Source organism: Pteropus alecto, unplaced genomic scaffold, assembly GCF_000325575.1.
Source record: "Pteropus alecto unplaced genomic scaffold, ASM32557v1 scaffold76, whole genome shotgun sequence".
NCBI lineage: Eukaryota > Metazoa > Chordata > Mammalia > Chiroptera > Pteropodidae > Pteropus > Pteropus alecto.
This window is the reverse complement of record NW_006443138.1, coordinates 6,831,969-6,845,234: the sequence shown is the minus strand read 5'-3', so window position 1 is coordinate 6,845,234 and position 13,266 is coordinate 6,831,969. Positions and strand designations below refer to the sequence as shown.

General features: G+C 37.3%; 1 pseudogene; it reads right to left on the bottom strand.

The window, feature by feature from the left end:
- Window positions 1–5,143: 5,143 nt before the first annotated feature.
- LOC112472431 lies at window positions 5,144–5,261 on the bottom strand (annotated as a pseudogene).
- Between the last annotated feature and the right edge of the window lie 8,005 nt (window positions 5,262–13,266).

Below are 13,266 nucleotides of genomic sequence, written 5' to 3'. Positions count from 1 at the left end.
ACAAGTCTGCATGCCCTATGCTTGGGGATGCAGTTTCTATTTAGACTTTGGCCTTTGATCATCTGTCCCAGGAATGGTGCCTGGTTCTGATCTCCTCCGAGTGTCCCTATTTGCTCCTCTCCAGTTCCCTGTGTCCCCCTCTCCAGGCATGCTGTTTAGAAGTCTCCAAACCCTTGCTGGGGCAAACTCTGTCTAGTCCCAGAAAAAAAATAATTGCCCTTCAAGCCAATCTGACCTAGTATTCTTGTTTAGATGTAACCTCATCTCATAGCATGGTTTTTCAGCACTGAGTTTAGTGTCACAGTGGAGGTCACATGTGTTTTCTTGTCACAATAAAACAGAACATGAGAGCGCCATTCTTGCATGAGTCATTAGCAGGTATAATGCAATACATTCAATTCTTTAGTTTAATAATTTTGCTCAATTATTGGCTAAATGATGCACAAAGTAAATGAAAAATATGGTGCATTTTTTGGCATTGTAGAGAAATATTAGGAGGAAATCATGCTGAGAGTTTTATTGCATTTGAATCCTACATTAATTTATTTCTTGTAACCATTGAGCACTTTTGCATGCTCTATTTAATTTCCATAAATATATTCCATAGTGAAGGAAATTCTAGTAGAGTTCTCCTCTATCACCTGGTTCCTCGAGTTTATATCTTATCATTTTCCACCTCAAATCCTATGCCTCAGCAATACTAAATGCCATTTACTGTCTCAAATATGCCATGCTCTTTCTCATGTCTGATTCTTCTCATGTCATACTCTTTATTTCTCTCTACCTCTAATTGTTGCTCTGGAAAATTTCTACCAATTCTTTACGTTTCCATCCAATAATGTGGGAAAGTCCCCAAAACTCATGCCTAGGTCAGGTGACCTCTTACTGCTCTCATAGCCAGAGCTCCCCAGGGTGCCCACCTAAGTGTGCTACAACACCACCAGAAATCCAACTCTTCCATAACTGAGATGTAAATTGGTCCCATGTCTGCTGTAGTAAACACTCTTAAAAAGAACATTTAAAGAAAAGTTAAATAAACTGTCTTCTTTAGCACAGACCTATTTCTGTTGAGCAGTTTTACAGTATATATATGCAGTAGCAGTCAAGGCAGCAGAAATTCTGAAACTGACTAATATACACTATAGTAATATTTTCAGTGAATGAGTGATATATTCTATTTTCTAAATTTTTAAAACATATCAGTATTTTCCCCCAAGAATGTGTGGGGTTCAGAAACCCAGAGACAAATGGGAAATAATTATTTTTTAAAAAAGTAAAAAATAAAATGTTGATAAGATGTTTCTAAGGAAAATCCTTTCCCCAATCAAATTAACGAACTTAAAACCATCAAATTATTTTTAAACTAATTCATAAACAGTTTAGGAAAATTCTTTAAAAATATATTTTTTTAAAGTTTAAGTATGTAATCTGCAATCTTATAGAATTTTTTCAGTGGATACTTCTCCCCAACCTCCACCCCCAGTTTTATTGAGATATAATTGACATATAATTTTGTATTAGTTTAAGGTATACAGCGTAATGATTTGATATATGGCTATATTGTGAAATGGTCACCACAGCAAGTTTAGTTAACATCCATCACCTCACATAGTTAAAAACGTTTTTTCTTGTGATAAGAAGTTTTAAGAACTACTCTCTTAGCAGTTTTCAAATACACACTATAATCTTATTAACTATTGTCCCCATATTGTACATTACCTCTCCAAGACTTATTTATCTTGTAACTGGAAGTTTATACCTTTTGACTACTTCATCCATCTCCCACCCCACTGTAGTGTTTTATTTCTTAAACGGTGTAATGGATATATCGATGTTCATTATATTATCCTTTAAAAAATAGTTTAAAAATCCATTTTTCCATATCTCTCACTGAATAAATTTTAAATAGTGGCAAGTTAATAGCCTTCCTAGGAAGCATACATCTCATTCTTGCCATGCCCATGGCATTTTATATTCTCTTTGGTACTGATCACACTGGACTGTATTTTAATTGCATGTGTGCTTCCCTTTCTGTCTCTCTTTGTGGACTGTGAACTCTGAAGGACAAGTGTTGCTGATTCTTCATTGTGGTCTCCATAGCCCCAAGTGCAATGCTAACACAGAATTGGTGCTCAATAAGTATTTATTGAATGGGCAATATCCTCAAAGCAGCCAGCTAAGCAGTGCTAAAGTCTCAGCCCATAGGTTTCTGCCATCAACTTTGTCTCTCATCCCTCTTCCTCCTAAAAAATTTCTCAAAGGGCTGTTTAATAGGTCGCATAGGGAATATGCTCAAATGGCAAAGCCACATCCACAGCTATCATTCCCTGAGGAAGAGCTCTCCTGGGTGATTCTGGAAAAGAAAGGTAGAGAGGTAATTCAATTTTACAAGAAATAAATTCCAATAGCTCATTTAGTTCTCATGACAGTACTGCAAGATAGGTATTACTATCCCCGTGTATGCACACAAGACAATAGAGCCTCAGAGAGATGATGGACTTTGACCAAGTTACATGTAGTAAGAAGTAGAGCCCAGGCTCCCCCTTAGGTCTGTTTGGCACCAAAGCCCAAGCGTATTCCTTCCTTCACGTATTCCACGGCGTTAGAGTCATGGAACGCTTTGACCTGAAAAGAACCTTGGAGGTTGTCCATGTAATCCACTTTTTGGTATTAAAATAATTTTCTTAAAAAACATTTTTTTGGGACATTTCTTTTGCCAAATAGGATTTTGCAAATCGTGATTTTGCCAAGAGAAACAAAAAATGCTCAACTATCCTTTATGTCTGTAATTGATTGAGCAATTCTTAAAATTAGCTTGGAACCTGTTTGGCCATATTGGATGAGTGGGGCATGCCCTGCCATTTTATACATTTGGGGCATGAATTCTGGCTTAGTTCCCTAGAGCACAGGGTTTACTTTCACTTGTCTCCAAGGGTAGCTCCCTGGCCTTCTTCACCACTTCTTCTGTTCCAGGTCATCTCGCTTACATATTAACTAACGTTTATCTCCTACTTGCTTTTTGTCAGGGCTAGGACTAGGCATTTTACCTGAATCGTCTCTGTTAATCCTAACTGTGACCCTAAGAAGAATGTAATATAAATGATCCCATTTTATTTTTAGGAAAAAAATAACTTGTTCGTAGAAACTATAATCAGAGAAACTGGATTGGTATCCAGATCAGGATCAATCCAGACCCAGTGTTTTCACCACAACTTAACGAGCCTGCCCCCATAGGCCACACTGCAGCCATGATGTTATTGCATATAAGCGTTGCACTCTGAACAGCTTGCATTATTGCCTCTCGCTGCTCAGCATTTCCTGGGGGTTTTAGTCGCATGTGACAGGTTGACTTTTTTTTTTTTTTTTTTTGTAATAGAGCTATGGTTTATGAAACTATCGGCTCATCTCCAGAATCACAAATCCCTTTCTTAAATAGGAGGGATTTCCTTTGTCTGGATCTTTTTTTAAGAGATTTTCCTTAGAGAGACCCTTTTTGTTAGGCAAATGCAGCAAATTCTTTTTGTTTTCAACATGGACCCTTGAACAAAGGGAACCCAGATCCTGTCATGCTAGTGGCTGTTACCAGATGGCTCTATAATATAAGCAGAATGGTCAAGATTGAAGTCATTTTTGGAAAGTCTTTAGTGAACAAGACTAATTTGGTGAGATTTATGTCATGCCTACAACTTTGTCACCACACATTGTTTATTTGTTTTTAAATTAAGAGGATTTATTTCTTAGGTAACACAAGTAAAAACAGACAGTAGAAAACACCCTCAGGACTGAAACTAGAGAAGTAGTGATATAATGGAAACAGCTGTAGGAAAGATTTCTGGAAGCTCTGTTTATGATCACCTCCTTTTGGGAGATGAGGAACAGAAAGCAGATGTCAGCCTGTGAAATATTTTACAGAGAATTATTTATGATTATGTCACCTTGAGTAGAAGGAGAAGTGAAAGAGATACATAATGTTTAGTTGGAATGTAGGGTGAATTGGGGATTATTTGGCATTGGTGAGCAAGACCTGGCCACTTGGACCTTCGAGCCAATAACAATTAGGGGAGGGGGATTAGTGAGAAACTGGCCCTGCTCATACGCACAGGAGTGTGTGTGTGTGTGTGCGTGCATGTGTGTGTGTGTGGGGGGGTTGAGTGTGTTGGAACCTAAACAAGGACAGTCCCCAGTCGGAGGTGGGTTTTTGCAGTGATATCTACCAAGTTCTAACTTGACCCTTTACAACTTTGCATACAGAAAAAGCAACCAATAATAGGAACTCGGTATTAACCCATTTACAGTCTAAGAGGATCACCAATAGAATATCCATCCTGAGGAAGAACACCCAGCCTGTGAGGGTATCCTTGCAGTCAAGGGTGATGGATTGCGTGGGGAGAGGAGGGGGTGGAGGGGGTGGATAACAGGGCATGGTGCCAAATATTGCCTATTACAACTCTCTTAGCCTGTCACTTTTCTCTTTTTAAACAGTCTGTTTTTCTTTATTCAATCTTACTATATGGGTGGGCTGAGAAGATTTTATGATGTCTGTTTCTTTGTACAAAAACATCTCCAGCTAATTCAGAGATGCTATCTACAATATAGCACTAGAGAAATCAAAAGACCTCAGGCTTTCTGCCTCTGCCACTAACTAGCTGTGTGACCTTGAGCAAATCATTTAAACTCTCTGGGCTTCGGAAATGTTATCAGGAAAAGGAGTGGATTGGTAAAAGCATAATTTCTAAGGTCCTTGTCAAAGTTAAATTTACAGGGCCAACTTTCCTACGCACAGGAGTTGAGGTTTTTTGTGGCTGTTGGTATGTTATATTTCAATGGCCATGAATGAAACTTTGGTAAAGCATGGTAATTCAGTGGTGCTGGAAAACACGGGTCTATAATGAATGGTTTCTGTCTGGAAGATCTCTCACCCTTATTTCACATTGCCTAGCAATGACAAAGTTTCTACATTATTGGTTAACAAAATCCAATGTTTCATCTGTACACTTTAACAGTAAGGCACAGATATATTTACACTGTGTGTCCACCTCCCATAGTTAGATTTCTATTTTTTTTTAGGCGAGGCAATCCTTGGTTGACCTCACAGATTGCAAGGACCTTGTCAGCTTACAATCCCTTATTTTTTTATTTTTTATGCCTACAGCACCTGGTCTTCCTAGATGGTCGGTCTCCCATCCAGGTACTAACCAGGCCCAACCCTGCTTAGCTTCTGAGATCAGATGGGATCAGGCTTGTTAAGGGTGGCCGTAGACAGCCTTGAAAAATATATACCACTCTCCTTAAAACAAATATTTGTGGAGAATTCCTGAGGTTGCTCATTCATTATAACTTTATTTCTTTTAAATACAACATCTATTAAATAGTCTCGCGGTCTTGGATAATCATTTAGATCTTACAAGATTTTAAAGAAATATGATAATAATAAATGTAACCTAGCTCTTTATGTAATCACTATCTCACTTCATTATAACTTATCTGTTTTCAAATCTGCTTTGCCAACTAAATTGTGAGCCCTTGAAGGTAGAACTCATGTATTATTTTCTTTCCAGTCCCTACTGCTTAGCATTCTGACTCAATAGTTTTACTCAATTATCTTTTGAGTAAAAGATAATTAATTCATCACTATCAATCCGTAAGGTACGAGTCAGACTTGGCTCACTACTTCCATGCCTTTTGTTAAGGTGGGCACAGTACTATGAGCCTCATGAGCTTTACCTGAAAGCCTTCTCTGGCTCTTCCTCCAGCCTCATTCACACACTTAGTGGTAATGGAAGGGATGTATTTCAAAAAGACTCAATAGATGATTTATATATATATGTACACACACATATGTGTGTGTGTGTGTGTGTGTGTGTGTGTGTGTGTATGTGTATGTGTGTATTTCTCATCTTCAGGCAGTAAAAAGAAACACACACTTAAAAGTCACACATTTCCTGGGCATTTCTACTGTGGGATCTGGGCTTTGTTGTTCCCAGGCTGCTCAAGACACTAAAGAGATGTATGGCAACATGAGTTGGAGTAGAGTGGAGACAGATTCTTTCCTACTGTGCAAGCTTGCATGGGGACAGAGATAGGGAAAATAATATGCCCTTCTTTGAATGCCTGCTCAACTTCTCACCAGGCAAGGAAGCCACATACATCCAAGCTGAAGTCTCATGCACCAGGAATGAGCATGTTTTTAAGGCTAGTATGTTGATGCAGCTGACACAGATACACTGAGAAGAAAAAGGAGAGAAGAGGACTATTTCATATAAAAATAAATCTTACCAACCTGCTTTTCAAGCATCAAATTAATATAGAAATGTTCGCAAAGAAACCTTGCCCAAAGGAGAAACTGTCAGATATTTGGAAATGTTAAACCAAAGCAATGAAATTGCATGAAGTAGAAACATTTAGATTGAGTGTTAATTGAAAACAAACTGGGCATCCATTAATTTTATGGGGGTTTGAGATCTTCAGCTCAAATACCAGCTCCTTGGGGGACTTTCTGTGATCACCCAATCTAATGCAGCTTCTTGGTTCTCAGTTATTCACTCTGTTTCGTGTCACTCTATCTCATCGTGTTGCTGTTATGTTTTTTTTTTTTCACATCACATACTATCTGAAAATTATCTTGTTTATTTGTTTTCCGTAGAATGTCCTTGAGTGCAGGCATCCTCTCTGTTTTATTTCCTACTATACCTCAGCTCCTTGGCAGGAGTTGGTGCTTGGTAAATATTTATTAACTAAATAACAGGATGAATGCATGGTTCTTTGGAGATTGTTCCTTAAAACTATTTTTCAAGATGGAAAAACTGTCAGAAAAAAAAAAAATCACTCTTCAGGATTTGTCTCAATGGAATTCTTGGAAAGTCACTATAGCATAGTGGCTAACAGCACAGAATAGAGAGTCAGAGTACCTGATTGTGTCTCCCGTAGAACCCAGAAAAGCATCCACTGAACATCTATCAAGTGAAAGTTTCAAGATTTAGTTCAAATTTACGCTCACAGCATTAGAACACATTATTTATTTTGAAACTCTCATGCAGTGGAGCTCAGAATGTAGCAAAAGAATGAATATGAGATTCTTTTTAAAATAAATTCCATGCTTAAAGAATGCCCATACTTACTTACTTCAAAAAATATTTTCTTCTGTCTTCCATGAAAACACAAAGCTATTGAAGTCTTTAAAAATCAAACATGGCACATTACTTTTCCTCTTGGCTATATTATTCAACAGCACAGAAAGTGGAGTCAAAGATGTTAGTTCTGGTTCAAACTTTGCCACTTACTAGCTTGAGTAAGTCACTTAATGTCTGCGAGCCTCCCTTTCTTTGTTGAAAAATTTTAAAGCAGCAGTACCCACCAATATTCTTGCCCCTCCCAGGGTGGCTGTCAGGGATATAACCTATGTGAAAGTGCTTAGTAATAGTACTATTAAGGGCTGTAAGGATATTAGCTAATTTTTACCTTAATGGAAATGTGTGTCAACTTAAATAAAGCGGTAAACTGAGGCAAGCTCAAATGACCAGAAGTTGAGTTTGTTTGGGAATAGCAGATGAATCGCAAATTGGAAAATGTATGCTATACCAAGCTATAGGTAAGTCCATCGAGGGTTTGGAGCAGGCTGTATTTATGGGCCAGGAGTGCACAGAGGGAGAGGTCCAGCCAGAGGCCAAGCAGTAAGCTCGTTGGCTTGAGAATGGGGAGGGATTCTTGGCAGATGTTCATTGGTCAGGAGATAAGTCTCAGTCTTCCACAAATCAGACATTTTGAAAAATCAGCCTCTCAGTTCTTAATTTCCATTCTTCTGAGGGCACATGCATGAGAGTCTCCATTTTGTATCCTCTGGTCCCATTTTAGATTGAAATCTTTTCACAGATGTAAGCATATTATGACTTTGTGACTGGTAGGAGAATTCTATTTCAGTGATTACAGCGAGATACTCAACTGCATGGACTAGCAATACCATTTGCCTTCAAGATTAAATGAAGTGGTAAATGCAAGAAATAATGATAGAATAGAAGCTAAAGTTATGGAGTCATTTCTATGCTAATTGGGCAGTGTGTTTATAAGAAATTTAGCAACTGGAATAGCTAACTAGAAATCTAATTATATGGTCTCTTATCCATAATTGGAAAGTTATCTTCTGATCCCTCCTACTTATTTCTATTAACATTCAGATAGTTAACTTTTCTCTTACTTCACCATTTCTCTTTCACCCCAGTAATACTCCCTTCTTACATTTAAAAATTCTATTTTCCTCATAAAAACTTTCATTTCCTGAGCCACCAGCCTTCATAGAATAGGTTAAAACGTTAACAGTGGTTACCTCTGGATCACAAGATTATGAGTAACATTTTCTTATCATATTTTCTATACTTACCAAATTTTTCATAATGAGCATTTATTCTTTTCACACTAATAGGAAAAACAAGAAAGAAGATTTATTTAGGCAGCATTACTCAAAGAGTATTTTAGGTAATACTAATCCTAAGAGAGATCTTGCAAGGAATAAGATAGCTGACCAATAAATTTGGGAAATAATCCTTCAGGGAAAGTCCCAAAACACAATAGTATATTAAACACTTGCAAAAGCTTGAAAAAAAGAAACCTGCTTAACTTTGTTTAATCTAGCATATGGCTATCTTTTTTCCACAAAATGTTTTTTCGTGAAAAATCCCCAAGTATTTTGTGAAACTAATAACCCACAGAAAGGTCAGTTTTTTCATATACAAATGCAATATCTGGGACATCCTTATGAAAAAAATTATTTGTTGTTTATTCGAAATGCAAATTAAACTAGGTATCTTGTATTTTATCTTACAATCTTAGCCCAATTTTATTAACACTGGACTTCTGGAGAACATTATGAAAAATGCCTTTTTATTCAGGTGTGGGCCATGAACCAACAGAATCACCTGGAAGCTTGCTAGAAATGCATAATCTAAGGCTCCACTATGGACTGCTGAGTCAGAATCCGCATTGTATCAAGATCTCCAGGTGAAGTGTTCACATGTTAGATTTCAAGAAGCCCTGATAAAAAGAATTCTTGACATGATGGTTTTCAACCTTGGTAGCACACTGGAATCACCTGGAAGCCTTAAAATATGCATGCCTGGGCTTGATCCCAGAGCATCAGATTTAGTCGATCTAAGACACTATCTTAAACATTAATGTTTTTTTTTAACACCCCTCACTAATACCCCAAATGATTCTAATGTGTAGCTGTGGCATTGTGATTTATAAGAAATAAATATTTGGTCATTCAAATGACCAAAATATGTTTCTCATATATATATATATTTGGTCTTTGTCCATGTTTCCTGTCTCACAGCTCCCAAAACCCTTGGAATTTCCTGAGCGATAGGAGCAATGAGAGCATCTTTTATTATAACATTTGATCTCGTCCCCAGTTCCTAAAAATCACTTCAGAGCAATAAGGGTGGCTTGAGTGTTATTCATAACAAGCCCCTTTCCACCACAACTGGATTTTGTTAATGACGTGACTTTTGGAATCCTCTGAAGGATGGGGGCTAGTTGCCAGATTAACCAACCATGTTGGAACTTTCGATCTCACCCCATGACCTCCGGGAGGGGAAAGGGCCTGGAAATTGAATCAACTCCATTAGCCAATGAGTTCATCAGTCGTGCCCATGTGATGAAGCCGCCATAAAAACCAGAAGGAGAGAGTTTAGAGAACTTCCAGGTTGGTCAATGGGTGGACGTGCTGGTAGAGTGCTCAGAGAGAGCATGGAAGCTCTGTGCCCCTTTCCCGATACCTTGCTCTATGACTCTCTTCCATCTGCTTGTTCCTGAGTTATATCCTTTTACAATAAACTGCTAATATGGTAAGTAAAATATTTCTCTGAGTTCTGTGAGCCACTCTATCAAATTAATTGTCTCATAAAACTAGCCATCACACCTTGCAACTCTTTGTTTAAATGACAGTTTTCAAATAAGCCTAATAAGCGAAATAGGTAAAAGCATTAGTGCTCTGTTTAAATTAGGAATCTGATCCTAGAGCCTGGCGGGCCTCTCATTCCTCAGCTTCTGCCCCTTCCTGGCTCCTGCCCACTCCTTTAAGAAACATAGTTTCAAAATTGTTGACTTCTATTTCATCACCTGTAAAATGCAAATAGTAATAATACTTGACTTGGGGTTAAATTAGATCACCTGAAAAAAAAAAAGAAAACATTTAGCACAATGCCTGACGCTATTGTAGGCATTTTTTTACACATTAGTGGCTTTTAGTATCATTGTCATTAATCAAAACAATTGAAAAATAACCTTTCTTGCAAAGAAAGAAAATCTTGAAATATTTTAGTGGAAGTCTTACTGAGCTCCTAAGATGTGTTTTTGTCTGTCTACTTTTGCTGCTCACCTGGCGGTCCAGTTTCTTTCACCTCGGCTCCAGTTGAGCTTCCAAGTGGAAGATGTCTTTGTGGGCCCAGCATTGGGACAAGTTATCAGACCGGAGGGAGACAAGGTCGTCTTCATTGCCTCAAATGATCACATTTAACCTTTCAAGGCTCTTGACTAAGAACATAACTGATTTGTCTCACCTGGTGGCTGGAGAAAGTAAACACTAAGTCTTCTTTAACTTCAACTGCAAAGAAATAGCATGGCTGTAGCCTAACAATTTTCTGTTATGTGAAAAAAGCATAATTCTCTTCAATGGTTTCCTTAGAAATTAAAATTTGAAAAGCAAAATAAATTACTTACTATAATGATCATTTGACCTGCAAATAAGTTAATGGAGAAGGGAACTCAAATGTGTTTAAGAAAAAAAGTCTGAAGTTTACAAGAGGTCTCAAGCACCTTGAATTTAAAGCAGTGTGCAAAAACGGAGAATTTTTCCTCTCAAAACACTGGGTTAATGAAGTTAAGATAGTGTTTCAACTGCTTATTTTATAAAATTATCCTGGAACTTGGAAACAAAATTATACGCTTTCTGCTCATTTTAGTAACAAATGAAGAAAATATATTTTCTTTGATTTCTTTGATGATTGGTGTTTATGATACACAAACTAGAAGAGCCTCCAGCTTATTGCACCATGGCTATATCGACTCAAGCAATAAGAAAAGCAATGTATTAAGAAGTATAAATTGACAGTTATAAAAATAGTCACGAGGATATAATGTACAGCATAGAGAACATAGTCAATAATATTGTAATAACTATGCATGGTGTCAGATGTATGTATGGTATGGTGATCGCTTCATAAGGGATATAAATGTCTAATCATTATGGTGTACACATGCAACTAATATAATACTGTATGTCAACTGTTGTTGAAAAATAAATTTCAAAAAGATGTATAGAATAGTTTCCTGATGTTAGCTCATTGGAAAAAAAGCAGTGAGAAAAGGAGTGAAAAATCTCAGCTCTGTTAGTAAAGTGAGTAAATATAACTTGAAAACATACTAGGGAAGTTACTAGATTCCTGATGACAGCCATAATTTACATGAAGTGGCTTAAGAAAGTTCGCATTCAATGTAACAGGCATTTCTTGTCAATAATTAGTATTAATTATTGCTATAGTTAAGCACCTCTCCCTCTCAAAAAAAAAAAGCAGTATGGAGGCAGGTCAGAGTGAGTAGTTATGAGTGGTTATGCCACCCTGGTTTAGATAGACTTGGGTTCAAACTCAAGTTCCAATTAGTTACCGTGTGACCTTAGGTAAGTTAATGAGCCTCCCTAAGCCTCTTTTTCCTTGTCGATAAAATGTAGTGATATTTCATAAGGTCATTTTTTGAATTAGAGAAAATAAAAGATGTAAGCATTCAATAAATGTAAGATATAGCTCTTGGGTTAGGAAAAGAGAGCTGGGACAAAGCTGGGGCCAGGTCCTCTCAGAGATCAACAGGCTGCGGTGCCCAATGGACACCACAGGAAAGTTCTACGGGAGTAAGTGAGTCACATGCAATCCTGTTTAAATTGTTCTAAGGACCTACTGGGATGATTCTTCTTTATAGCTGTGATACTACAGGCAAGGTAACCTCTCTAAACTACTATTATCTGTAAATTAGAGTCATAGAACTTACCTTACAGGAATTTTTCCTTAATAAACTTTGAAATTTGGAGTGATTTTAAATTAATAGAAAAGTCACAAAGATTGTACAGTTTTCCTTTAGACCCGTTGCCCAGTTTTCTCCATTGTTTACATCTTACATTATCGTGGTACATTTGTAAAAACCAACAAGCTGATGATGTTGGTACATTACTATTAACTAAATTCTTGGCTTCCTTTTGATTTCTCCAGTTTTTCCATTGATGGCTTTTGTATGTTCCAGGATCCGATCCAGGAAACCACATTGCATTTTGTTTTCTTGTCTCTCCAGTTTCCTCTGGTCTGTGACAGTTTCTTGATTTTCCTTATTTCCCACAACCTTGACAGTCTTGAGGAGTACTGCCAGGTATCCTGTAGAATGTCCCCCAGTCTACGTTTGTCTCAGGGTTAGGCTGGGATTGCCTCACAGGGCTTTTACGGGGATTTAATGAGAGAACCTGTAGAGCACTTAGGACCCTATTTGGCAGATATTTTCATTTCCAATGTGCATTTTTAATGCAAAGGGGCAAAGCTGCATTGTGGTTGAGAGCAGAGACTACAGCCAGCAGTTTGAGTCCAAATGCTGCTGCTTTCTAGCTGTGTGACCCTGGACACATATTAACCTGTCAGTGCACCTCTTCTATAGGTAAAGATAATCATAGCACTTTCCTCATAGGGTTGTGAAGATTGCATTGATGTACATGTGAGATGATTGATATAAAGCGCTTATTACATTCTGGGCACCTAACGAGCTCCTTTTACTTTTTGCTATTAATATTATTTTGAAAATGAATTTATGATAACATTTCTTTTAAAAATTTTTTGAGTATAGTTGTTATACAATATTATATTAGTTTCAGGTGTACAATGTAGTGATTTGACATTTTTGTACCTTACAATGTGATCACCCCACTAATTCTAATAATCGTTGGTTGTTGTGCAAACTTATCACAATATTATTGACTATATCCCCCTTCATTTTTTTCATGCGTCCTCTCCTCTCTCTAGTAACCATCCCTTTAGTCTCTATTTATATGAGTCTGTTTTTGTTTTGTTTTGTTTTTTCATTAGATTCCACATATAACTAAAATCATATGGTATTTGTCTTTCTCTGATGATTTATTTGACTTAGCATTATACCCTCTAGGTCCATCCACATTGTCATAAATGGCAAGATTTCATTTTTTATTGCTGCTGTTAATATTAGTAATACTGTGAGGCCCTC